The 9741-nt window shown below is 40.1% G+C and overlaps 1 non-coding gene across 1 annotated transcript; it reads right to left on the reverse strand.

The window, feature by feature from the left end:
- Nucleotides 1-9089: 9089 nt before the first annotated feature.
- On the reverse strand, nucleotides 9090-9197 carry LOC112798988 (small nucleolar RNA R71). The gene has a single exon (XR_003200579.1). It is a non-coding gene; the product is annotated as a small nucleolar RNA R71 (small nucleolar RNA).
- Between the last annotated feature and the right edge of the window lie 544 nt (nucleotides 9198-9741).

A 9741-nucleotide genomic window follows, 5' to 3' on the forward strand; every position in this document is an offset into this window, starting at 1 on the left:
TCTTGAAGGACCAACAATGTCCTTAAGCTCTTCTATGTCCCTTCCTTGCCTTTGTTGCTCCTCCCTCATTGCTCTTTGATCTTCTCTTATTTCATGGAGAATGATGGAGTGCTCATGATGTTCCACCCTTAATTGTTCCACATTGTGGCTCAAATCTTCTAAGGAAGTGTTGAGTTGTTCCCAATAGTTGTTGGGAGGAAAGTGCATCCCTTGAGGCATCTCAGGAATTTCTTGATGATGAGCTTCCTCATGCATCTCTTGAGAACCGTGAAGGGTCTCTCTTGCTTGCTCCATCCTCTTCTTGGTGATGGGCTTATCCTCTTCAATGGAGATGTCTCCTTCTATGATAACTCCAGCTGAGTAACATAGATGGCAAATAAGGTGAGGAAAAGCTAGCCTTGCTGATGACAAGTCATCATATACCCATTTTTCAAGCTAATTTCACTTGCTTTGTTAGCATTTATGCACTTTCTTGCATCCTAAGTAAGTGATTTGGAGTGAAAATGCATAACTTCTCTAAATCAAGCAACCACCATGAAATTAATGTTAAATCATGAGGTTTAAGCTAATTTTAATTGAATTTTAATTGATTTATAAGCCTCTTGAATTTAGTGATACTTGGAGTGGTTGTTTTGGTTTATTATAGGTGAAGAAAAGAAAAGAAAAGGAAAAGCGTGGCCTAAGAAGTGTAGCCCAAGGAAAGGAAAGTGTGGTCAAAGCAAGAGGAAGTGTGCCGCATGCAAGGGGGAGGCAAACATTGCCCTCCACAAGGGCACACTGCCCTCTAGGAGGGCAACATAAGGGAACCAAACAAGGAAGGCAACTCTGCCCTGCCCACTACAAGGGCAGAGCACAAAAGTGTGCCTTGGAACCAAGAAGAAGAGAACCTTGCCCTGCCCTCCACAAGGGCAGTATCGGGCTCACCAAGGAAGAAAATCAAAGGAAAAATGTCACCCATGCATGCCACAAGAATCGAACACGGACCAAGGAAGAAGCAAGGAACTAAGGTTGAGTGCCGTGCCAAGAAACCAAGGAAATTAATTGAGCGTGTGTTCCAGCCGTGTTTCGAACACGGGACATCATTTTGGAAACACTGCCCTGCCCCCCGCGAGGGCAGGGCAGCATTTTGTTGGTGCACGGATCTGGCGCACCAAGGCTCAAATCTGGCAGCACCAGCACGCACCAAGCTCGATCCTGGCAGCACCAAATTTTCCTGCCCTGCCCTCCGCGAGGGCAGGGCAGTATCCTATGCACCAAGGCAATTTCTGGCGCACCAATTCTTGATTCTGGCGCACCAATTCTTGATTCTGGCAGCACCAACAGCGCACCAAGGCAATTTCTGGCACACCAACTTTTCCTGCCCTGCCCTTGGCGCGGGCAGGGCAGCATTCTGCGCACCAAGGCTGCACCACGCCGCACCAACAACGCACCAAACTCCAAATCCTGCCCTGCCCTCCGCAAGGGCAGGGCAGCCTCCTGGGAGCAACTTCTCATGGGCCGAAAATTCAAATTAAAACCCCATTTTAATTCATTTCTTCACCAAATCAAAAGCCCATCCAAATCCCAAAATCCAAGAATAGAAAGTGTATAAATAGAAGCTAGTTTGATGTAATTAGGACCTTTTTGACTTACCTTTGGCTTAGCTTTTGAATTTGGCACTTTCTTTGAGCTTTGAATTTCTTGTAATTGTTCTTGAGAGACTTGACCGAGAGTTCTGAGGATTAAGGGAGAATTGATTGATCTCCTTCCTCGTTTTTGCTCGGGCAATTCCACTCTTATTTTTCTGAGTTTTGGGTGTGTGAAATTGAGGAAATTCTGTCTCAATTCCCATCTAAAATCTCTTTAAATCCTTTTATGCACAATTGAATTTCATTTTCTGTTCCTCTACTGCTTCTTCTTAAATTTTCTGTCAATTGCTTTGATAACTCGGATCTGGGAAGGAAATTGAGTTTTAGGCTCTGCTACCTAAGCTCTTGAGTCCTGAGATCACAATTTACTTAGGTTCTTCTGTGAACCTCTGCTGCACTTTATTTCCTTTCTGTTTGAATTCTCATTGCTTCTGATTCAATTTCTGCTCTCTTAATTGCTGCAATTTACTTTCTCTTTGTTTAGATTCTGCAATCCCAGTCCTCAAATCCCTTTTATATTCAAGCAATTTACATTTCTTGTCATTTAAGTTACTGCAATTTACATTTCTTGCACTTTAAGTTTCAGTCATTTAATTTCTTGTTCTTTAAGATTCAGTCTATTTTACTTTCCTGTTCTTTGATTTACTGCAATTTCCCTTCTCCCTTTACATTTCAAGCAATTTAGCTTCTGTTAAATACAACCCACTCAACCAAAACTTGATTCGCTTGACTAAATCAACCACTAAACTAAAATTGCTCAATCCTTCAATCCCTGTGGGATCGACCTCACTCATGTGAGTTATTATTACTTGATGCGACCCGGTACACTTGCCGGTGAGTTTTGTGTTGGATCGTTTTCCACACATCAAGTTTTTGGCGCCATTGCCGGGGATTGAAATAGATTGACAATGATTAAGTGAAGTGGAGGTCTAGATTAAGCACTTTTTCTTTTCTGTATTTCTAATTCCTACTAACACACTAACTGTTTGAGAAATTGTCTCTATCAACTCACTAATAGTTTATTTTAACTAACTGCACTCGATTCTCAAGCGTGCTGCTGTTTGTCCCTCCTGTTTGTTCGCATACCACAGGAAATCAAGTTTCTACAAGCGAGGAGTATCATGACATGAAGCCACCACTCATTACACTCATCAAGAACAATTGTTCTTATGATGGAAATCCATCGGAGGATCCTCAACAGCACATATCTACTTTCCTGAGAACTTGTAATGCGGTCAAAACAGATGGTTCAGATCATGACACTTACAAGATCCTGTTATTCCCTTTCTCATTAAAGGGTGAAGCTGCATAATGGTTTGAAACTTTTCCTCAAGGAAGTATCACTAGTTGGGATGATTTGGTCACCAAATTTCTAGCCAAATTCACCTCATCCAGAGAGATCATCCAGCTGAAAGAGGAGGAACATCTATTCACACAAGGGGACGAAGAACCACTCTTCAAGGCCTGGGAAAGATACAAGAAAGCAACTGATAAAGTGGGCTTCCGAGCTTTCTATGAAGGATTGACCCCAGAAACAAGAAAAGCAGTGGACTACTTCTCAGATGGCCTACTCAAAGCAACAACAACTGCCCAAGGAATTGCAGACCTCAATGACAAAGGAGTCAACAACCAACATTCATTTGAGAAGCCACAGAATGCAATCTCAGAAAAATAAGTGATGAATAGTGAAGGGGTGAATGTGTTCAAGGACTTAAACAGACAAATGCGCCATCAACCACAGCAAAACATGGAGCTGTCTACTGCAGTGAATGCCAAATTCCCACCATGGAGACCCCATTCTTATCTGAGAATGAGGGAGTCTCAACATCAAGAACAAGGAAGTTTCCACCAGGGCAACTCCATGACCACAAACAATCAACATCACCCACCCACTAATACCACTCAAAGCCAATACTCACAACACAGACACTCCCAGACTCATATCAACTGGAGAAGAAACGAGTACCAAAATCACAAACCAAGGGACTTCAATTATAACAACCCCAACTTCACAAACCAACAAAAACACCATTACATCAATAACAACCATCACATGCCACCATTACACCCATCCTTCCAACCTTTAACATCTCATAACCAACCAATCTCACAAGACTCTCGAAGAATCACAAACTTGGAGATCCTAATAGAGAGAACGATGAAACACCAAGAAGAAACAACAAGGAACCAAGAGATGTTAATCAAAGGAATTGAAGAGCAGATAGCTCAATTGGCGAAGTATTTTGCAAAAATGGGTGAGAAGAAGGCAAATACTTTCACCAGAGCCATTGAAGACAAACTGGCTAACAACGAAGAGGCTACAAAGAAGGAAGGATGGAAAAGGATTATGGAGGACAATGAGAAAATACTGGACAAAGGAAGTACCAGCCAAGAAGAACACAACAAGGAATTTTCTCAAGGAGAAACAGAGGATAGAACTAAAGAAAAACAGAAAGCCCCCACTGGAAAATTTTCACCAGGGGATCGAGTGATGATCAACATTCAAACCATGAAGGTGTTCCCACAGTTGTCTGAGCATTACATTGTGACTAAGATCCTTCCACAAGAATCTATAGAGGTCATCAAAGAGGAAACCGGAAGGAAGTTCACAGTAAAGAAAGACAAGCTAAGGCACTGTGATTTTCAACCTCCATGATCAGCAAAATAGAAGATGTCAAGCTAGTGACAATAAAAGAGCGCTTGTTGGGAGGCAACCCAACCTGAGGTAGTTTTCTTTTTCATAGCTTTTTCAATAAAAATGTTGAATAATTGGTATGCATTGCAAGGAGCTAAGTTTGGTGTTACACACCAAAACAATTTGAAGGAGAATGAAAACTTCTAAGTTTGGTGTTCCACCAAAATATCATTTAAAAACACATTCTCACCTCTTGCAGGATTCTAGCTCCAAGCAATCAAACATTATTCAACTGTTGAATTGTTTTCTAGCTTTAATTTCATTAACCTTTAGCAAGGATACATGGTTTCAAATATGGTTGACTTGTTGCATCTGAGGCAGTGGCAAACAATTAAGTTTGGTGTCCCTACACCAAAAATCAATCCTGGAACCACACTCAGTTTATGCATACTAACCATAGAATTAAGGGCTTGAGAAGCAAGCAACTTTGAGGATTATGCAGGACATGAGTCAACAATTGAAGACATTATGCATCTTAACTCAAAGAGAACACAACAGAAGGAAAAATCAAAGGGCTGCAACTTCAAAGGTTGTATCTAAACTTGATCCTTGCTGCTGTGAAATGTTTTGAATCTGGAAACCATTGTATGTCTTGCTAAAGTGTTTATCTAGTTGCAAGTGAAATTGTTTGTTAAAAATGCTAAATTTGCATAATGCTTGTTATCCATCACTTAGCTTGAAAATTGTTTTGTTTCCCATATGCTTAAATAAAAGAGTTTGGTTTGAATTGAAAAGTGAAATATCCAATGTTGCATAAGTATGAATGGAAGTTGGTGGTGGTATATGTGTGATGAGCGGATAATTTGTATGCTTTTTGGCATTGTTTTTAGTATGTTTTTGGTATGATATAGTTAGTTTTTAGTATATTTTTATTAGTTTTTAGTTAAAATTTACTTTTCTGGACTTTACTATGAGTTTATGTGTTTTTCTGTGATTTCAGGTATTTTCTGGCTGAAATTGAGGGACCTGAGCAAAAATCTGATTCAGAGACCAAAAAGGACTGCAGATGCTGTTAGATTCTGACCTCCCTGCACTCGAAGTGGATTTTCTGGAGATACGGAAGCCCAATTGGCGCGCTCTCAACGGCGTTGGAAAGTAGATATCCTGGGCTTTCCAGCAATATATGATAGTCCATACTTTGCCCAAGATTTGATGGCCCAAACCGGCGTTCAAAGTCACCCTCAGAAATCTCAGCGTTAAACGCCGGAACTGGCACCCAAATGGGAGTTAAACGCCCAAACTGGCATAAAAGCTGGCGTTTAACTCCAAGAAGAGTCTCTACACGAAAATGCTTCATTGCTCAGCCCAAGCACACACCAAGTGGGCCCGGAAGTGGATTTTTATGTCATTTACTCATTTCTGTACACCTTAGGCTACTAGTTTTCTATAAGTAGGACCTTTTACTATTGTATTTTCATCTTTGGACATCTAGTTCTTAGATCATGATAGAGAGTCTTGAAGTCTTTCGATCACTAGAGCTTTTTGATCATACATTTTTATGATTGAACCCTCTTTGGGAGGCTGGCCATTCGGCCATGCCTAGACCTTGTTCTTATGTATTTTCAACGGTGGAGTTTCTACACACCATAGATTAAGGTGTGGAGCTCTGCTGTACCTCGAGTGTTAATGCAATTACTATTGTTCTTCCATTCAATTCCGCTTGTTCTTGTTCTAAGATATCACTTGTTCTTCAACTTGATGAATGTGATGATCCGTGACACTCATCATCATTCTCACCTATGAACATGTGACTGACAACCACCTCTGTTCTACCTTCGATTGGGTGAATATCTCTTGGATTCTTTAATCGGAATCTTCGTGGTATAGGCTGGAACTGATGGCGGCATTCAAGAGAATCCGGAAGGTCTAACCTTGTCTGTGGTATTCTGAGTAGGATTCAATGATTGAATGACTGTGACGTGCTTCAAACTCCTGAGGGCGGGGCGTTAGTGACAGACGCAAAAGAATCACTGGATTCTATTCCGGCCTGATTGAGAACCGACAGATGAATTCCGCTATGCTGTGACAGAGCATATGTAATCGCTTTCACTGAGAGGATGGGAGGTAGCCATTGACAACGGTGAAACCCTACACAAGCTTGCCATGGAAAGGAGTAAGAAGGATTGGATGAAGACAGTAGGAAAGCAGAGAGACGGAAGGGAAGGCATCTTCATGCGCTTATCTGAAGTTCCTACCAATGAATTACATAAGTACCTCTATCTTTATCTTATTGTTATTTTCGTTCATCACCATATCCATTTGAGTTTGCCTGACTAAGATTTACAAGATGACCATAGCTTGCTTCAATACTAACAATCTCCGTGGGATCGACCCTTACTCGCGTAAGGTTTATTACTTGGACGACCCAGTGCACTTGCTGGTTAGTTGTGCGAAGTTGTGTAATGCCATGGTATTGAGCTACCAAGTTTTTGGGGCTCATGACCGGGGATTATGAGAGTTGTGAAAAAGTATTGTTCACAATTTCGCGCACCAAGTTTTTGGCGCCGTTGCCGGGGATTGTTCTAGTTTTGAGCAAGCTTTTGGTAACATCAGTGCCAAGATCCGGCAACAACACCAAGTTTTTGGCGCCGTTGCCGGGGATTGTTCAGTTTGGACAACTGACGGTTCATCTTGTTGCTTAGATTAGGTATTTATTTTTTTTTGAAATTCTTGAAGATGAATTCTAGAGTTTCATGATGATTTGTTGAAGTCTGGCTGGCTGAGAAGCCATGTCTAATCTCATTGGACCGAGGTTTCAACTTATCATCACAAGAGCTTGTTGATTTTTATCAATCTTGCTTTTGGAGCAGTGATCTGCTAAGGCTTGGCTGGCCTTTGGCCATGTCTAGTGTTTTGGACCGAAGCTTTCTTTGAAAGCTTGGCTGGCTGTGAAGCCATGTCTAATTCCTGGACCGGAGTCTTAGACTAGCATTGCACTGATTCCTGGAATTCTCATTAAGAATTTTGATACCTTTTTTCACTTAATTTTCGAAAAACACAAAAAAAAATTTACAAAATCATAAAATCCAAAAATATTTCTTGTTTGAGTCTAATGTCTCATGTTAAGTTTGGTGTCAATTGCATGTTTCTGTTCTTATTGCATTCATGCATGTGTCTTAAGGATCTTCAAGTAATTCTTGATAATTTCCGTGCTCTGATCTTTGAATTCAATTGACTTGAGTGTTTTGTATGTCTCATATGCATTCTCATTTTGTTAGTGTCAGTAGTATACAAACTGCTAAGTTTGGTGTCTTGCATGCATTGTTATTTGATTCTTGTTGCATTTTGATTTTCCCTTTTATTAAAAAAATCCAAAAATATTTTTAATTTGTGTCTTTTCAAGTCAATAATACAGAGAATTGAAGATTCAGAACATACAGCAGAGGAATTGCACAGAAAAAGCTGGGCGTTCAAAACGCCCAGTGAAGAAGGACAGACTGGCGTTTAAACGCCAGCCAGGGTACCTGGTTGGGCGTTTAACGCCCAAAAGGGTAGCATTTTGGGCGTTAAACACCAGAATGTGCACCATTTTGGGCGTTTAACGCCAGGATGGCTAAAGGGGGAAGATTTTGTTTTCAAATCAAATTTTTTTTTAGTTTTCAAAATCTTTTCAAAATCAAATCTTTTTCAAATCAATTTTTCAATCAAATCTTTTTCAAAATCAATTTCTTTCCATTTTTAAAGATACTTACTATCAATTAATGATTTGATTCAACATTTCAAGTATGTTGCCTTTTCTGTTGAGAAAGGTTTAATGTTTGAATCATATCTTTTCTTGTTAGTCAAGTTTTTAATTTTCAAATCAAATCTTTTTAAAATGTTTTTCAAAACATATCTTCTCAATCACATCTTTTTAAAACAATCATATTTTCTTAACCACATCTTTTTCAAACTAATTTTTAATCAAATCTTTTTGATTTCTAATTTCAAAATCTTTTCAAAAAAACACTTCACTTCTTTCCCACTTTCATTTTCGAAAATTAAGTAATGTTTTTCAAAAATGTTTTCAAATTTTCCACTTAATTTTCGAAAATCACTTCCCTCCTTCTCACATCCTTCTATTTATGGACTAACACTATCCCTTAATGCAAAATTCGAACTCCATCTCCTTTGATAAGTTCGAATTTTCTACTTCTGTCTTCTACTCTTCTTTTCCTCTGACACTTCAAGGAATCTCTATACTGTGACATAGAGGATTCCACACTTCTTGTTCTCTTCTCTTTCTTATGAGCAGGAGCAAAGACAAAGGCATTCTTGTTGAGGCTGTTCCTGAACCTGAAAGGACCTTGAAGAGAAAGCTCAGAGAAGCCAAAGCACAACTCTCTTTAGAGCACCTAGCCGAATTCTTCAAAGAAGAAGAACAAATGGCAGCCGAAAACAACAATGCCAACAATGCAAGGAAGGTGCTGGGTGACTTTACTGCACCTACTCCCGACTTTTATGGGAGAAGCATCTCTATCCCTGCCATTAGAGCAAACAACTTTGAGCTTAAGCCTCAATTAGTTTCTCTAATGCAACAGAATTGCAAGTTCCATGGACTTCCACTGGAAGATCCTCATCAGTTTTTGGCTGAGTTCTTGCAAATCTGTGACACTGTCAAGACTAATGGGGTTGACCCTGAGGTCTACAGACTAATGCTATTCCCTTTTGCTGTGAGAGACAGAGCTAGAACATGGTTGGACTCTCAACCTAAAGAAAGCCTGGACTCTTGGGAAAAGCTAGTCAATGCCTTCTTGGCAAAGTTCTTTCCACCTCAAAAATTGAGTAAGCTTAGAGTGGAAGTCCAAACCTTCAGACAGAAGGAAGGAGAATCCCTCTATGAAGCTTGGGAAAGATACAAACAATTGATCAGAAAGTGTCCCACTGATATGCTTTCCGAATGGAGCATCATAGGTATTTTCTATGATGGTCTCTCTGAACTGTCCAAGATGTCTTTGGATAGTTCTTCTGGAGGATCTCTTCATCTGAAGAAGACGCCTACTGAGGCTCAAGAACTGATTGAAATGGTTGCAAATAACCAATTCATGTACACTTCTGAAAGAAATCCTGTGAACCATGGGACTAGTCAGAAGAAAGGAGTTCTTGAGATTGACACTCTGAATGCCATTTTGGCTCAGAATAAAATATTGACCCAACAAGTCAATATGATTTCTCAAAGTCTGTCTGGAATGCAAAATGCACCAAGCAGTACTAAGGAGGCTCCATCTGAGGAAGAAGCTTATGATCCTGAGAACCCTTCAATGGAAGAGGTGAATTACATGGGAGAACCCTATGGAAACACCTACAACCCTTCATGGAGAAATCATCCAAATCTCTCATGGAAGGATCAACAGAGACCTCAACAAGGTTTCAACAATAATAATGGTGGAAGAAACAGGTTTAGCAATAGCAAGCCTTTTCCATCATCTTCTCAGCAAC

This window comes from Arachis hypogaea, chromosome 4 (genome assembly GCF_003086295.3).
Source record: "Arachis hypogaea cultivar Tifrunner chromosome 4, arahy.Tifrunner.gnm2.J5K5, whole genome shotgun sequence".
NCBI classification, from domain to species: Eukaryota; Viridiplantae; Streptophyta; class Magnoliopsida; order Fabales; family Fabaceae; genus Arachis; species Arachis hypogaea.